Below are 16,418 nucleotides of genomic sequence, written 5' to 3'. Positions count from 1 at the left end.
GATCAATCAGGAGACGATTACAAGAAACCTGGTGTGGGACAAGGGAGGCCTCAGTGAGAAAGAGACAGATGTGAGAAATGTCATGGAACTGAAAATGAAACAAATTATGGGCTGATTAGATATGAAAGCAAGAATAGTGAGCAGGGGCCAGCTGACCCGGTTGGCCAGGGACTCTTGAGGTTTCAGCACTGATAGAACCACTCCTGGGAAACCTTTCAATCCCGGACAAAACAGGATGGTTGGTCACTCTAGGAGGCAGTGACAGTCCTGAGATTTCAATTCTGGGTAGCTCAAAGAATTATGGTGTCTTTAACAAAAACACGATGCGCCGGTGGAAAGACGCCTACAGGAGAAAAATAACCAGTTAGGTTTGGCATGTTAAGTGTGCGGCTCCTGAGGGGCAGCTGGCCGTGGGACCCAGGCTCATAGCAGACTCGGTCAGAATGAGAGTCACAGGTGGGGAGCTGCTCACCTGGAGGCAGCTGAAGCTCTGATATTAGGTAAACTTTCCCAGGGAGAGAGTTCAGAGAGAACAGTAATAAGAAAAACAATGGGTCCTTGAGTGGCTCTATTTAAGGGACAAAGGAAGGTGGAGGAACTGGACAGGGAAACAAAGAGGGAGAGGACAGTGGAGCAGAAGACAGCGCTGAAGGGAAAGGAGAGAAAGGAAGGCGTGTGCAGGCAGCTGTTCTTCAATGCTCCAAGATTAAAGCAGAGAAATTGCAACATAGAAGATTAGGCCTTTGGATTTAGTGGCTAAGATGTGATTGACGGCCTTGGAGAAGAAATTTTAGTGGTAGTAAGGGTTGAAACTCTGCATCAAGAAATTCCAGAGTAAATGGGCAGAGACACAGAGGAAACGCAAAAATAGTCTCTCAAGGAGCTTGGCAATGTAGAAAAGAAGGATGACAGCCCGGCGCGGTGGTGCATGCCTGTAATTCCAGCACTTTGGGAGGCCAAGGCGGGCAGATCACCTGAGGCCAGGAGTTTGAGACCAGCCTGACCAACATGGCAAAACCCCGTCTCTACTAAGAGTGCAAAAAAAAAAAAAAAAAAATTAGCCGGGTATGGTGCGGGTGCCTGTAATCCCAGCTACTCAGGAGGCTGAGGCAGGAGAACTGCTTGAACCCAGGAGGCAGAGGTTGCAGTGAGCCGAGATCACGCCACTGCACTCCAGCCTAGGCAACAAGAGTGAGACTCCGCCTCAAAAAAAAAAAAAAAAAAAAAGATGACAAGCTAGTAAGCTATTTTAGCATTACATTAACTTTTAAAACACTAATGGACAGTTGATAAACGGCCGTGGTATGGAAAAGCACTCTGTAAAATTATCAAATATTTACCAGTAACCAGTTACGGGACTTGGTGAGTCACCAGCCCGCCAATCCACTGTGCCTGTGGTCTGTGACTGGATAACTCAGCTCAGACATTTTCCAAGGTTTCTTCCACCTTCACTGGACTTTCTAGAATTCCGGGCCATGAAACAAACAACCATTCTTCTGTGATGCCAAACTGATTTTCCCCAATTATCTAAAGCAGTATTGTCTGATAGAACGTACCATAAGGATGGAAACGCTCTATTTCAGCGGCATCAAATGCCGTGGCCACGAGCCACATGTGGCTATTGAGCACTCAAAATGTGGCCAGTGTGATGGATGAACTGAATTTTTTAATTTAATTTTAATGAATTTAAATTTAAATAGCCGCATATGGCTGGAGCCTAATGTATGGGATAATGCAGCCCTAAGGAACCATCATGAAATTCTCAGAAAATACCAAATAAATACACGATGAAAGAAAGCTATGTTTTCTGTTACCAGGGTAACCATCCTGGCAGAGAATGAGTTTCACCACCAAAGAAAAATGCCTCTGAAAAGGTTAGTTTCTTCCTATTACTAAACAAAGTAGCCCCAAATGTGTTAGGAGAAACTTGCTGAGTGGGAGATAGGCTCAGAAGCAAGCTGGAATTAGATCATTACATCTAGAGTTGGTGTGTACCTAAATTACTAAATTAGTCCTAATTGGTTAACTAGTTTAACTGATTATGTTAGAATAAAAGCTGCTGAAGGCTAGATAAAGCAAAGTTTATTATCTAAATAACACTATTTAAAAATGAAAAATTGTCCTAGAAGTTTTGTCCTTTGATCATCCCTATTGGCTCTAAGTGTTACTAGAAATTAGGATCAAATATCTGAAAAATTGGCCTTCTGTTCTTTTAGTAAGTCAAGGTATTCACTAAGTAAGATATTTTTTTCTTGTACGGAAATACTATTCTGATCCCATTGTGGATATAAGCAAAAGCAAGTTTGAAATTTAATAAGATGACAAAGGGAGACATCATCACTACCATAGTTTCCCAACTGCAAAAACAAAATTACAAATAATTGCCCTTTGATTCATCAGTGTCATCATTTTTAATCTGAGAGGTAAGAGGACTATTTTCTTAAGGCACACAGAATTGGCTGATGTTGAGAAGAGGGGAGCAATTGTAAAATGTTAGCTGGTAATACTGTTACTAATTGCTCAAATGGTTAGAGAGAATTGAGTCTAACAGCAAGAAACCCTAGGCAGTCACCTCAGCATCAAAGGTGGCTTTGTCACAAGCAACCAAAATGAATGACTCAGAGCTAATATTGCCAGTACGGCGAAAAGCTAAAAAGAAATTAGCACATGTCATAGTGTAGTATAAAAGATATTGAACTAGTTGACTTGGACTGTGGTCCTGATCAAAGCACTTACTAGCTACAAACTAAAGCTAAGATAGCTACGCTATCTGGGCCTCAACTGGCTCATTTATAAAATGAATCAGATCCTACACTAATAGCAATAATGATAATCATTATTACAACACGTCCTGAGATGGCCAACTTTGAAATTTTATTAAATAGGACACCTCTCACACATTAAATTAATGATTCTCTGAAGAAACATTTACAATTAAAAGTGGCACCCCAGTGTGGCAGTTCCCCAATAAGTTAAACACGGAATTACCATATGACTCAGCAATTCCACTCAAAAGAATTGAAAACATGTTCAAACAAAAACTTGCACAAGAATGTTCACAGCATCACTATTCACAATAGCCAAAAGGTAGATAAATGAATTGTGGCATATTCATACAACAGAGTATCACGACCATATAAAGGAATATCGAATTGATACATGCTCCAACGAGGATGAATCCTGAAAACATTATGTGAGGTACAGAAGACAGACACAAAAGACAATGTGTGATATAAAACGTCTAGGACAGGCAAACTCACAGAGACAGAAGCAGATTGTTGGTTGCTGGGGTACAGGGGAGGGGTAGTGGGAGTGACTGCTGATGAGATGGGGTTTTCTTAGGGGATGGTGAGAACATTCTGGAACTAGATAGCAGCTTGCACCACATTGTGGATGTACTAAATGCCACTGAATTGTACACTTTAAAATGATTAAAATGGTAAATTTTATGTTATGTGTCTCATGCCACAATTTTTTTGAATGCTAGATAAAGAGTGGAATTGCTCATTTGAAAACTGATTAAACTCAAAAAAATAAGATTCTCCTATGGGTTAACAGCCATTTCATTAAATACTAACCTAATAATCTAGTAATTCACTCTAAACTTCCTCTAGATCTACAGCCCCATGTATAAAAAGAGGACAGTGAATTCGCTAGATCAGTGGTTCCAGTCATGATGTCAGATACACTAGTTTCTTTCAGTCAGTTGTATGAAAAGGGAAGAACTACATCTAATAGCTTGGAGTTGGGTATAGCCTACAGTCCATGTCACCCATGAGAAAGTCCCAAACTCAAAACCCAGCTACCTAGTAGGGAGCATCCTCATGGAAGAAACGTTTGGACTCGCTCATTTAAATGATTCAGTAAGAAATAGCTGCAGCCCATAAGCACCTCAGAATAGTGCTAGAATAACGTCAGGACATTTTGTTAACGAGAACACCATGAAATGATCACCAAGACAATTTTTTAAGTGTGAGTTTTAGGCGAACACCTTTTCCAGGTATATTCCATGCTATAAGCAAGGGATTTCAGAATAAATCTTCCATCTGGCCCACTGGGATATTCTACAATGAGCAGGCCACAGATGCTTTAATAATCTCTACCAGTCATTCATGACCTCCTAAAGACCAAAGTAAGAGCAGTTTACAAGGAAGATAATAAAGTAGATGAGACCAAGGCCCCACCAGCAACTCAAGGAAAATGGAAGAAGCAACTAGGAAAAAGGAGAAGAAAATGTCAGAGGCACCAAAAGAATGATTCAAAAATTTGGCTGTATCACTGGAATTTTTTTCTAGAGAAAATTTTCAGCATGTGTATGACTAATTTCCCAAGGTGTGGATTTTCTCCCCTGATATACAACTTGCACTAAATGCTTTACCATTAACTCAGATATGGTAAACATATTTGTAAATGTCTTTTACCTCTTTGAATACTAAACTAAAAAATCAGTAGTGAGTCAACATAACAAAATTTGTACAATTTTCAAGTAGATGTTAACATTTAGAAACACATTTTATTCCCTATATTGACTTTAGATCTTTTTTTATTTTTTTATCTTATTATTATTATTTTTTTCTGGAGTCTCGCTCTGTCGCCCAGGCTGGAGGGCAGTGGCGCAATCTCCGCTCACTGCAAGCTCCGCCTCCCGGGTTCACCCCATTCTCCTGCCTCAGCCTCCCGAGTAGCTGGGACTACAGACCCCCGCCGCCACGCCCAGCTAATTTTTTGTATTTTTAGTAGAGACGGGGTTTCACCGTGTTAGCCAGGATGGTCTCGATCTCCTGACCTCGTGATCCGCCCGTCCCGGCCTCCCTAAGTGCTGGGATTACAGGCACGAGACACCGTGCCCGGCCGACTTTAGATCCTTTAAATGCATACATCCCCAGAGACTGGTTTAGGTACTTCAAGAAAGTTATTACACATCCTGGGCCTCATGTAGACTTTTAGTCAAAATGGAAACACTCAAAGCCTCTGAGAGAGATGAGAATCTGTCGTGCGATCCTCTTAAAATTAAAATGCCCCAATGCAACATTTTTCAATTGAAGGGTATAGAATACACACTAGGCATTTAAAACACTGCATTGGGTAAGAAAGGCTTTATGTTGAGCTTTTCCTCTTTTTTAAACTTTGATTTCTCCATTCATACAAAAGCCAGATTTGGTAAAAATCTCAGGCAGTCCTTCCTGTAGATTCAAACCTTCACTCAGGGAAGGGAGACATCTACTGGTGGACAAAATAAAAAATTTAGATCGATCGATCTATCTATCATCTATCTATCCAGATGTATATATATACATAATATATATAGAATATAGATTATATAGTCTATAAATACATACACAGACATAGACATAGATACACATACAAATACATACGTACACACACCACATCCTGTAATCACAAAACAAGTACTCAACCAAAGGCATTTTGTAGATATTAAAAAGGACACAGTTAAAATCTACTTTCTTAATGTGAAGACCATGGCCTGAAGCAGTAAGTTACAAAGGAATGAAACAGGCAAGCGCAGTTGGTTCATGTGATGCAGAGAAAATACAGCTCAGCAAACTCTGTGGACGAATTAGGTAATTATACAGTTCGTTTCTCACTAAAAATTCCAATATGATTTCAACTTAGCGAATTCTCGTTTTTAATGTGATTTTACTCCAACATAGTAACTACCCCCAGATTATTATTTTGTGTGTGTGTGTGAACCACTGACATTATTTTGTGTCATTTCTAAATTTTATTTTGGTCTCAATCTATGTAAAGATCATCCTGAATTTGTATTTATTCATTCATTTATTTATTTTATTTGAGCCCTTAATGCTCAATTGGGTCATGTTTTCTAGCATGGTGTCAAAGAATATCACTGGACCCGCTTATGCTGATGTCAGTTTCATCTGCTGACTGATCAGTGAAGCAAGAGAGGAATTTCTTCTGAGCACATGAAGGCCCTGTGCCTTCTTGCTATTTCTCTTTCTTCTCTAAAAAGGAAAGAACAAAAAAAAAATCCTTTCCCCAATCAGCAGTAATCTCTCCAAAGGTCTTTTAATTTCAAAAGTCATAAGTGTTAATTAGCTATTATTAAGTGCCCTCTGTATAAATTAACATGATTGATGAAAAAATTAAGGCTAATGAAAAATGTAGCAATGCATGTATTTTTAAGTGACTATATTAAAAGATGGTGGTCCCTCTGGACAGAAACTAAGGCCCTCTGTTCTGTATCCTGACTTTATTATCTCTTGCTATCTTTCCCCCACCACTTTTTTTTTTTTTTTTTTTTTGGCACTAAGAAAAAAAATGCTGAATCTTTGACTTTAATTCAGTAGTTTGATCATTTCTTTTTTTTTTTTTTTTTTTTTTAACTTGGGACACTAAATTTCACACCTTTATTTAATATTGTCCCATGGGGTACAAAGTCCCCTTTTAACACTCTAAGTGGAAGCAAAATGTCATTTCTATTTAGAAAAGATCAAGTCCAACTCCTCTCCAGAGTGGAACTGGGGTGGGAAGCGGCCGATGAGACCACCCTGAGGGGCCCCCACGCTGTGGAGCGGAACCAGGAGGGCTGATGAGTCACTGCCTTCCCTCCTTCCATTTCCTTACCTCACTCTTTTGAGTATTTGGGACCTAGTTCAAAATTAACAAAAGTTTTTCACAAAAATTAAAAAAGAACCTACAAACCTATACCTTCTATTGAAAGTTAAATAATGTAAATTCCACACTGACTCTTGCTAGAATTTTTTTACGACAGGTAAGATTGTCACAATGACAACGGTTCCATAAATGAAGATTTGGGGTGTACAATGAGCACCCTGTGACTTAATTCAAAGCAAATATTGGTGAGAAATTTCAAGAATAAAAGGTGTTCAAAAGTCATGAAATAAAATTACCAAAATGTGCAGAAAGAAATAATTGGTCATTTAAAGCTATGAACAGAAATCTTTTCATACAAGGCATGAAATAGATTCTCATCTCCTACAGATAATTAGAAAGGAAGTCACGACAGGTACTCATGATTGTAAACATTTTAAATATGACACTTTGATCCTGGATCGAATCTAACCCTGAGAAGATAAAAATCCCCGCATCGTTCCTTTAAAAGAAAATAGGAAAGCCACTATTTTATGTTCACTTTATAAAGGATTATGGAATTTTGCAAATGTGTAGAACTTCTAATGACATCAAAATAACTTCAGATTTGCACCTCCAAATTTCCTGACATGTTTCTAAATATGCAGAATGTCTTCATGAGGTCCAAACATGATATATAATCTATGCAGGCCATAAGCAAGTTAGCTTGCCTGTCTGCCCATAGTAATGCCTTGGGCAGGTGTGTTTTCATCCTCTATCAATTTCCCGCCCTGCGTCTCATATCAATCTCTCTCTTTATGCACACATAAGAAGCCAGGTGATAGTAAACCCAGCCTCGTGTCTGACCTTTGAGGCAATGTTTACTTTGGCCAACTTGCAGTTGAGACGATTGTGACTTGCATCCCTTCATTCTGTTCCATTGCATTTTTATGTTCTCCGGGAGCTCTGTGCTCTCTGCAGACTGTCATCCATTGTTCAAAGGTATTCTAGCATGCATGCAGGGGTGACTGGAACAGATGCTGTCGAGGTGGCTGTGCTAATTAGCTCCCTGCCTTTCAGCAGGAGAATGTTCAGCAGCTGAGAGCAGGGCATTTATGAGATGCATTCACATATCGCTTGTAGGGACAAAAGGAGGAAAGAAAACCCAGCGGTAAAAACCAGAAATGGATTCAAAATCATCTTCATAATTATTGACAATCTATCGTATCAGAAGATGCAACGGCATTCAGTGTTAGAAGGATTTCATGGTTGCTGCCAGCCTCTTTTGCCAAATAAGGAAAGAAGATCCTATTTAAATTAGGAAGCTGTAAAAGACTAAGTTTAATAATGAGGTTTGGAAAAACAAAGTAATTCAGTGCTACTTCTGGTTTTATGTGATTTATAAAGCCTGTAGATCTACAATTGTGCATTATTACTCAAACAAATAGAGCAAGATTGGTGTGGAATGTACCAAATGTCTTTTTCACCTACGCAAATCCCTTTAAAAGCAGAAATACCAAACGGCCTTTTATAGAAAGATTGAGTGATGCACACAATTCTGTTTTTAAAAAAGACCAGATTGGCTGTATTGACTTGGCATTCAAATCTGAAAAATGCTTCTTTGTTTTCTCAAATATTTTCATTAACATTTTCCTCCCCAGGGGGGTCATAATTAAGTGATCAATGATTTCGCTCTATTGCTACCATGAAAAAGTGGAAGAAAATCTTCCAAAGCAGGAACACACATTTATGCTAAATTTTTGTTTTATTTTAAGTTCCAGGTTAAATGTGCAGGATGTGCAGGTTTGTTACGTAAATAAACATGTGCCATGGTGGTTGCTGCACCTATCAACCCATCACCTAGATATTAAGCCCAGCATGCATTAGCTATTTTTCGTGATGCTTTCCCTCCCCATCTTCCCCCACCCCACCTCCAACAGGCCCCAGTATGTGTTGTTCCCCTCCCTGTGTCCATGTGTTTTCATTGTCCAGCTCCCAATTATAAATGAGAACATGTGTGTTTGGTTTTCTGTTCCGGCATTAGTTTGTTGAGGATAATGGCTTCCAGATTCCTCTATGTCCCTGCAAAGGACATGATCTCATTCCTTTTTATGGCTGCATAATATTCCATGGTGTATAGGTACCCCATTTTCTTTATCCAGTCTATCATTGATGGGCATTTGGGTTGACTCCATGTCTTTGCTATGTGCTAAATTTCACTTAAGTATAATTTAAAATTAAACCTAGAAAAAAACTGAAATTAAAAAAAATTACAGTATGATAAATTATCATGGTGAAAGAACATGTCAGTAGAAATCTCAGTTAAGCAAAGAAGGTATCTGTGTCTTGGAAACAGGCAGATCCCAGATGCAAAGCAGAAAGGATGGTTTCTCTTAAATTTCATATTGTTAAACTATACTCAACTGAAATAAGCAGGTAGTTGGATCTGGTGCTTTTCAGTGAGTTTGTTAAGAGTCGTAAAAGTAAAACTCAATGTGCCTTTCTATCTTACCTTCTCACACAGAAACCCTCTCTCTGGTCAGCCCAAGGTGTCCTTCTGGTGAGCATGAGGTGTCAGGTGGGTGGGACTAGGATGGCATAGACTAATGGGTCTCCACCGGTGATCCCTGGACTGGAAACATCAGCACCCTGGAACTCATTAGAAATGAAAATTCTTAGTCCCCACCCTGCCCTACTGAATCAGAAACTCGAGGATGAAGCCCAGCAATCTGTTTTCATGAGCTCTCCAGGTGATGATGTGCTCTCGAGCTGGAGAAGCATTGCTACAGAAAGAATCAGAGAACGGAGGAATGAATGAAGAATCACTATTTCATTTCTGACAACAGATATGAAGTTTAACTGTAGAAAATCGGCCTAAAAGGATAGCACTCTTGAGGACAAAAAGATTTTCTAGATTTCTTTAGCGCTCATATTTAACATTTCATGGGCTAAGCCAAGTGAGTAGGTCATAACATTTTTTATTAGGAAAATAACAAAATTCCACTCCTTGCTACTCAGAGAGACAGTGGAAAGAGAACATCAGACAGAAGAGAGGAAAGAGAAGATATATTTGCCTTGCTATCGCCATCCCGAGACTTCTGCATAGGTAGCCTTTCGAATGCTGGGGACCAGGTGCTGTTGTGTAGAGGGTGACGCTCACCAACTGGGGCGGTCCCACAATAGTTAGGAGGGAAGAATGTTGTGGCCAAGCAGAGGGATGGTCTAGTTTGCATACCCGAGCCATCCCTGATTCCCATATGGAATTGACACTGGATTGAGAGCCAGAGAAGCCATTGCGGCAGAGAATATGGTGAGCCCAAAGGTGAGGCTGCAGGGTGTCTAGCCTGGGACACAGCAGTCACTTGGAAGGGTCTGCAGCATCTTTAAGGGAAGGAGCAGGCTGAGTCCCTGGGGAAGGTCCCAGGTCCCAGTCCTGACCTTAGACCCGGACAAGAGGCACCCAAGGTCAAGTGCCTCAGGCCCCATATTTTAGCAGGCACAGCATGTCACACACACACACATACACACCCACATACACACTCGGGCGAATACATTGGTTAAATAAGGAATAAAAATAAAGTATTCAGAATGAAATCATATAAAACTATTATCATGAGTTCATGTCCTTTGCAGGGACATGGATGAAACTGGAAGCCATCACTCTCAGCAAACTAACACAGGAACAGAAAACCAAACACCGCATGTTCTCATTAATAAGTGGGAGTTGAACAATGAGAACCCATGGACACAGGGAGGGGAACATCACACACTGGGGCCTGTTGCGAGGTGGGGAGCAAGGGGAGGGAGAGCATTAGGACAAATACCTAATGCATGCGGGGCTTAACACCTAGATGACGGGTTGATAGGTGCAGCAAACACTATGGCACATGTATACCTGTGTAACAAACCTGCACGTTCTGCACATGCATCCCAGAACTTAAGGTAAAATACATAAATAAATAAAGTAATTATCAAAAATAGTATACACAACCAAGAAAATATAATCGTATTTTATACGGAATTTAGGAATGAAAAACTGGAACATGTGAATCCACCTAATTCTTCCAATGACACTCTCCCAGAGTCATAAAAAGCCAGCTGCCTATGTGGATGGTTCTGTGGGATAAGAACACATGGGCAGCCGGGCGCGGTGGCTCACGCCTGTAATCCCAGCACTTTGGGAGGCCGAGATGGGCGGGTCACGAGGTCAGGAGATCGAGACCATCCTGGCTAACATGGTGAAACCCCGTCTCTATTAAAAATGCAAAAAAATTAGCCGGGCCTGGCGGCGGGCGCCTGTAGTCCCAGCTACTCGGGAGGCTGAGGCAGGAGACTGGCGTGAACCCAGGAGGCAGAGCTTGCAGTGAGCCGAGATTGCACCATTGCACATCAGCCTGGGCGACACAGCGAGACTCTGTCTCAAAAACCAAAACAAAACAAAACAAAAAAACAGATGGCCATCTCCAACGCTTGTGATCCAGTGCCCGGGGCTGGCATGGCATGCCCGCAACCTAACATCTACTCTCGTGACTAGCACCGTCCAGATGCCAGGGATACACCTCACATACTTTGTGATCTCAAAACAAGATGACTGCTTCTCAGTGCTGTTATGGGTTGAGGTGGCCCCACTGCTGAGGTTAAAAGGGGAGATCGCACCACTTCAAAGCAGAGGGGCTTCGAGCAGAAGCAGCACTCGGTGTATGAAATTCTTTCTCTCAACAGGAATACAATAGAATTATCCTATGAGTGCTAAATGTTCATTTTCTTGCTTCTCTTTATGTTCCAATTTGGAATCCCAGGGGAGCTCAAGGACAAGATCAGTATTCACAACAGATGTGTATGACTCATGGGAGGCAGGACTTCAACTGTGTCATGGCAATGATATTCTCGAGAAAAATCATAGCTCGTATACAATATTTTCTAGATTGGCCTAAAGGAGGGAAAAAATCTTGGTGAAATGCATGTTAACTTTGATATCACAACGACTTTAGTACATACAATGTTAAGTAAATCAACACAAGACGCTCAAGAGAAGATGCTCATATAAAGAATGAATTGAGCCCAGCGTGGTGGCTCATGTCTGTAATCCCAGCACTTTGGGAGGCCGAGGCAGGCAGATCACAAGGTCAGGAGTTTGAGACCAGCCTGACCAACATAGTGAAACCCCATCTCTACTAAAAATACAAAAAATTAGCCAGGCGTGGTGGCATGCGCCTGTGATCCCAGCTACTCAGGAGGCTGAGGCAGGAGAATTGCTTGAAACCAGGAGGTGGAGGTTGCAGTGAGCTGAGATCACACCACTGCACTCCAGCCTGGGCAACAGAGCAAGACTCCGTCAAAAAAAAAAAAAAAAGTGAATTGCCTTGTACAAACATGAAATTCATTTTTAATTTGCACTATTCATGGAATGTGGTTGGAACTGTTGCTTGCTATAAATATTAGCACAAACAAAAACTTAACTTTGGTTATTTTATTTTTTAAAGGATCAAAACTTTTTTAATTTTGGAAAAATAGTTTGCCTAAATTGAAACAGGCTGCATGTGAAATGTAGAAAATTGTAACACTTCAATTGAAAATAAAATTAAAATAAGGAAACAAAACTGCTTGATTGTGAAGAAGACTTATGTAGAAATAATCTCCAAATGATTTCTATAGACACCATTTTTGGCCCTTATGGATCAAGGTACAGTTTTCACTAAAGAGAGATCTGAACATTTTGAGCAGAGCATAGCTATTTTCATTTTTAAAAATATAATTATCTAAGAATTCAAAAGCTGAAAGAAGAAAAACTGAAGATAAACTATATGGAACAAAAGACATGGTGATGACCACCTTACTCATGGTATAAGTAATGATATTTATAAGATGAAATTGAATAATTGATAATGTTATCTTCAGCAACAATTTTATTATATCATTATACAACAATTCCATTACAATGTTTCAACATGCATAAAAAAGTCATGGATTCATTCCAAATCAAATATTGCTTTAAAATTTTTATTGACAATTCTGTTTGCTAAACATTCTGCAAAGCAAGATTTCTCCAGATTGAAACTAAGGGAAAATATATACAAAGTATAATGATTCAGGAAATGTTCTCATTTGGCATTACTATGAATGGAACCAAATTATGAAAATCTTGATCATAAAAATGTAATTAATGATTGTGCTAAAATGAAATCAAGAAAAATAAATCAATGAAATATATAACAAAATTCATTGAATTATGTATTCATTGTATGTCATGTAAATATCATCAACCCATCAACAGAACACTCAGATGTATAATTATAAATAAATTTGTCAATATTTTACTGACTTTCCAATTTACAAAAGCTATAGTTTTAAACATATTTTTCAATTTTGTCATTATAAAGATATATTTGTCAAGGTAAAGGAATGGAACATATTTAAAAGTGTGTTAGCTTGATTGCTAACTTTTAGGTATTCATACATCATAGCAGCCTTGCCCCAGGCCTTGCAAATGTTTGGGGCAAGCTGGCCAGGCCCTGACCAAGTCTGAGAAACAACAGACCATGAGATTAGCAGCCACAGTTGTCATGGGTGGATACCGTAGAATGACCAGGGATAGGGGCACACCAAACATCCCTCAGCAGATGCCAGCCAGAATGCCCCAAGAACCAATATGAGGCTAGGCCACCCCTTCCTCCAAAACCTGGCAGTCATGGGCGCCTCTCCTCAGGAACTATATTCCCTCTGCACCATACTGGAAAGCAGCAGAGTGGAATCTAAAAGACTGGGAAAATATAATAAAATCCTAAATTAAACCTCAAAAAAAAAGTTAAACGATTGAATCAGATGAAGGGTTTAACTGGATCGTACTGTGTTACCTGTCAGCACCATCATACCAAGTGCTGATAAGGAAGGTCAGGTTGATGTCTGAAAAATAAGGGAATTAAAATTTCTTTATATATCCAAATGATAGAGTAAATAAACCCCACTGCAAGAGTAAATGAAGGCAGGTGGCAGAGGGCGGACAACCACCAAGGGACATTGCTGAAGCAGGCCCAGTGTGGCAGGAGAAGGGCAGGACACAACCACAGGACTTTCTGTCTTCAGACCTTATTAGACAACTTCCCTTGTTGCAAGCACACAAAGACTTTTACCTTTGATCAGACATCTGTGTTGGCCTCTAACTGGATAGCCCTTGCACTTGACATGGGGGAATGATTTCCTACTTTCACCCCATATTAGTTCAGATTCTCTTCATTCCTGCATCCATTCACAAAGAAACAAAACATTAGCCAAAGCAGCTAATTGATTGAGTTCCTAATGTGTGTTTTGTTCTTTCCCCTGTTAATAGAAATTAAAGCTGCTAAGGCAGAAATAATTTGAAGCCAGGCACAGTGGCTGATGCCTGTAATCCCAGCTCTTTGGGAGGCTGAGGTGGGAGGATCACTTGAGGCCAGGAGTTGGAGACCAGTCTGGGCAATATATAAGACCCTGTTTTAACAAAAAATTAAAAGTACAAAAATAGGGAAAAAAAATTAGCCAGGTGCAGTGGTGCACACCTGCAGTCCTAGCTACTCCTACTCAGGAAGCTGAGGCAGGAGGATCACTTGAGCCCAGGAGTTCAAAGCTGGAGTGAGCTATGATTGCACTCCAGCCTGGGTGACAGAGAAAAACCTGCCATAAAAAGAGAGAAAAGGAAGGAAGGAAGGAAAGAAGGAAGGAAGGAAGGAAGGAAGGAAGGAAGGAAGGAAGGAAGGAAGGAAGGAAGGAGGGAGGGAGGGAGGGAGGGAGGGAGGGAGGGAGGGAGGGAAGAAGGAAAGGAAGGAAGGAAGGAAAGAAAGGAGGGAGGGAGGGAAATGAACAGAAGGCAGGGAAATACTGGGTAGAAGAGGGCTGTTCCCCTGCAAAGGCCCCACCCTCAAGCCTGAGAACCCAAGGCCCTAAATAAGAACAGGCACTCCTGTTTTCATGCCCAAATGTTGCCTTTTGGCCCGCCATGCCCCCACCTCCCATCCTGTGTCCATATAAACCCCTAAACCTCACGATTCATGAGGAAAAGAGCAGCAGAGTGGTACGACACAGAAGGAGAAAAGAGAGGAAGCATCTGAACATCCCGAGGAGTTCAGCTAGGGGTGGTCAGAGAAGAGATCGGCTGTGGGATGGCTGAACTCCAGGAGAAGATTATCTTCCCACTCTATCCCCTCTCCAGCTCCCTATCCTGCTGAGAGCTACCTACATCACTCAATAAAATCCCTACATTCACCATCCTTCAAGCCCTTGTGACCTGATTCTTCCTGGACATTGGACTAGAATTTGGGACGCACTAGGTGCAGGAATCCAAAAAGGCTGTCACACTGACTCTTCACTGAACTGTTTAACACTCAAGCAATCCCCAGACGGCAGGGCTAAAAGAACATTGTAATACCCCTAAACACTGCCATGGGACTGGAGCCCAAAAGCACTCGCCCTGGCTCCTGCACCTGCTCACCTGCATGCTTCCCCTCCTCTAAGGGTTTTGAGCACACGGTGTCCAAATAAATGAGCCAAACCCCGTTGCACATTCTGTGAGGGGGGTCAGGGAACTCTCCTGTTTCAGAAGGAAGGAAGGAAGGAAGGAAGGAAATTAATAAAGTTTTATTGGAACCCAAATGTGAGGATGGGCCCAGGAAAACACACCAACAAAAGTGGGAGTGTTCCAGAATCTGTTAGAAGTTGGACAGGCTTTCATAGGAGAGTTTAGAAGGGAGGACTCCTCACTCTACAGTTGTCCATTTCCACTGGAGGGCATAATATAGAAATTGCAATCATTGGTTACAGATTGCTACACAGGTGCGAAAATGTCTACCTGTGTGACAATCAGTAAAACCTCATGACTCAGAAATAAATCTGCATCCTTTGTTCTTTGTCAGTAGGTCTTACATTAATCAGTACGTCAACAATTTGTATCACTCAGTATAAGATTCTTTACTCAGGAACTGGGTGTCATCATGAATCACAAGACTTCCCCAAGGTTGGTTAATTTGAAAGCCTGTTTGCTCTTCAAGTAAACTGACAAATGTGATTTGTAGGTTATCACCACTATATGTATACTTTCCTCTCCCAGGTGATCAATGTAGACTGGAACAGAGGACACCTTCCCTAAATGTTCTGCGGTGCTGAAGCAGCCTCTCCTAAATTTTTACGCAGCATGAGGGAGACCCACTAATGAATCTGTCTGTGGAGCAGGATTAACTGGAAATTAATTGCATTAAAGAAAGAAATACTGTGAGGTTTTTTTGCATCTTAGCTTTTTGGACTAAAATGTGTATCCGCTACTTATCATTCACATGAGAGGAGACTCCTAAAGACTGAGAAGCGCTTAAGTCCAACAGTAGGGAGTGAGGTACAATTGGGTGAAGACGGTGGGTGGAAAACTCTCTGAATCAAAGCACATAATTGGTCCTATTTGCTCCTAACTTAAAAAAAAAAAAATCCATGCTGCAAAACAAATGCCTTTGCAATACAATCTCAAATAGAACGTTAGGACTAATTGGCTCATTCCAAGGGCTCCAGATATAATAAGCAAATGTGTTGACAGGATATTGCTCCCATCTTTTTTGTTGTTTCTTTTTTCCCTTTGCAGCCTGGAAATGTTTAGAAATCTAGTTGGCATAATAAACAAACAAACAACTAAAAGCAGCAGTCATCTTCATTTTTAGTACTGAAAATGTAAACCCTGAACTTTAAACACAAAAGAAATCAAAGTGAATAAAAACAGACTGTGGAGCCAGGCTGATTAATAAACAGCTCAGTACATAATGAAGAAGGAATTGCATGAATCAAATCCCCAAGACAGTCTAGTCTAGAGTGTATTCTTTCAATTATAAAAT

The sequence above is a fragment of the Gorilla gorilla genome, chromosome 5, assembly GCF_029281585.2.
Source record: "Gorilla gorilla gorilla isolate KB3781 chromosome 5, NHGRI_mGorGor1-v2.1_pri, whole genome shotgun sequence".
Taxonomy (NCBI): domain Eukaryota; kingdom Metazoa; phylum Chordata; class Mammalia; order Primates; family Hominidae; genus Gorilla; species Gorilla gorilla.
This window is presented reverse-complemented; position numbering follows the sequence as displayed.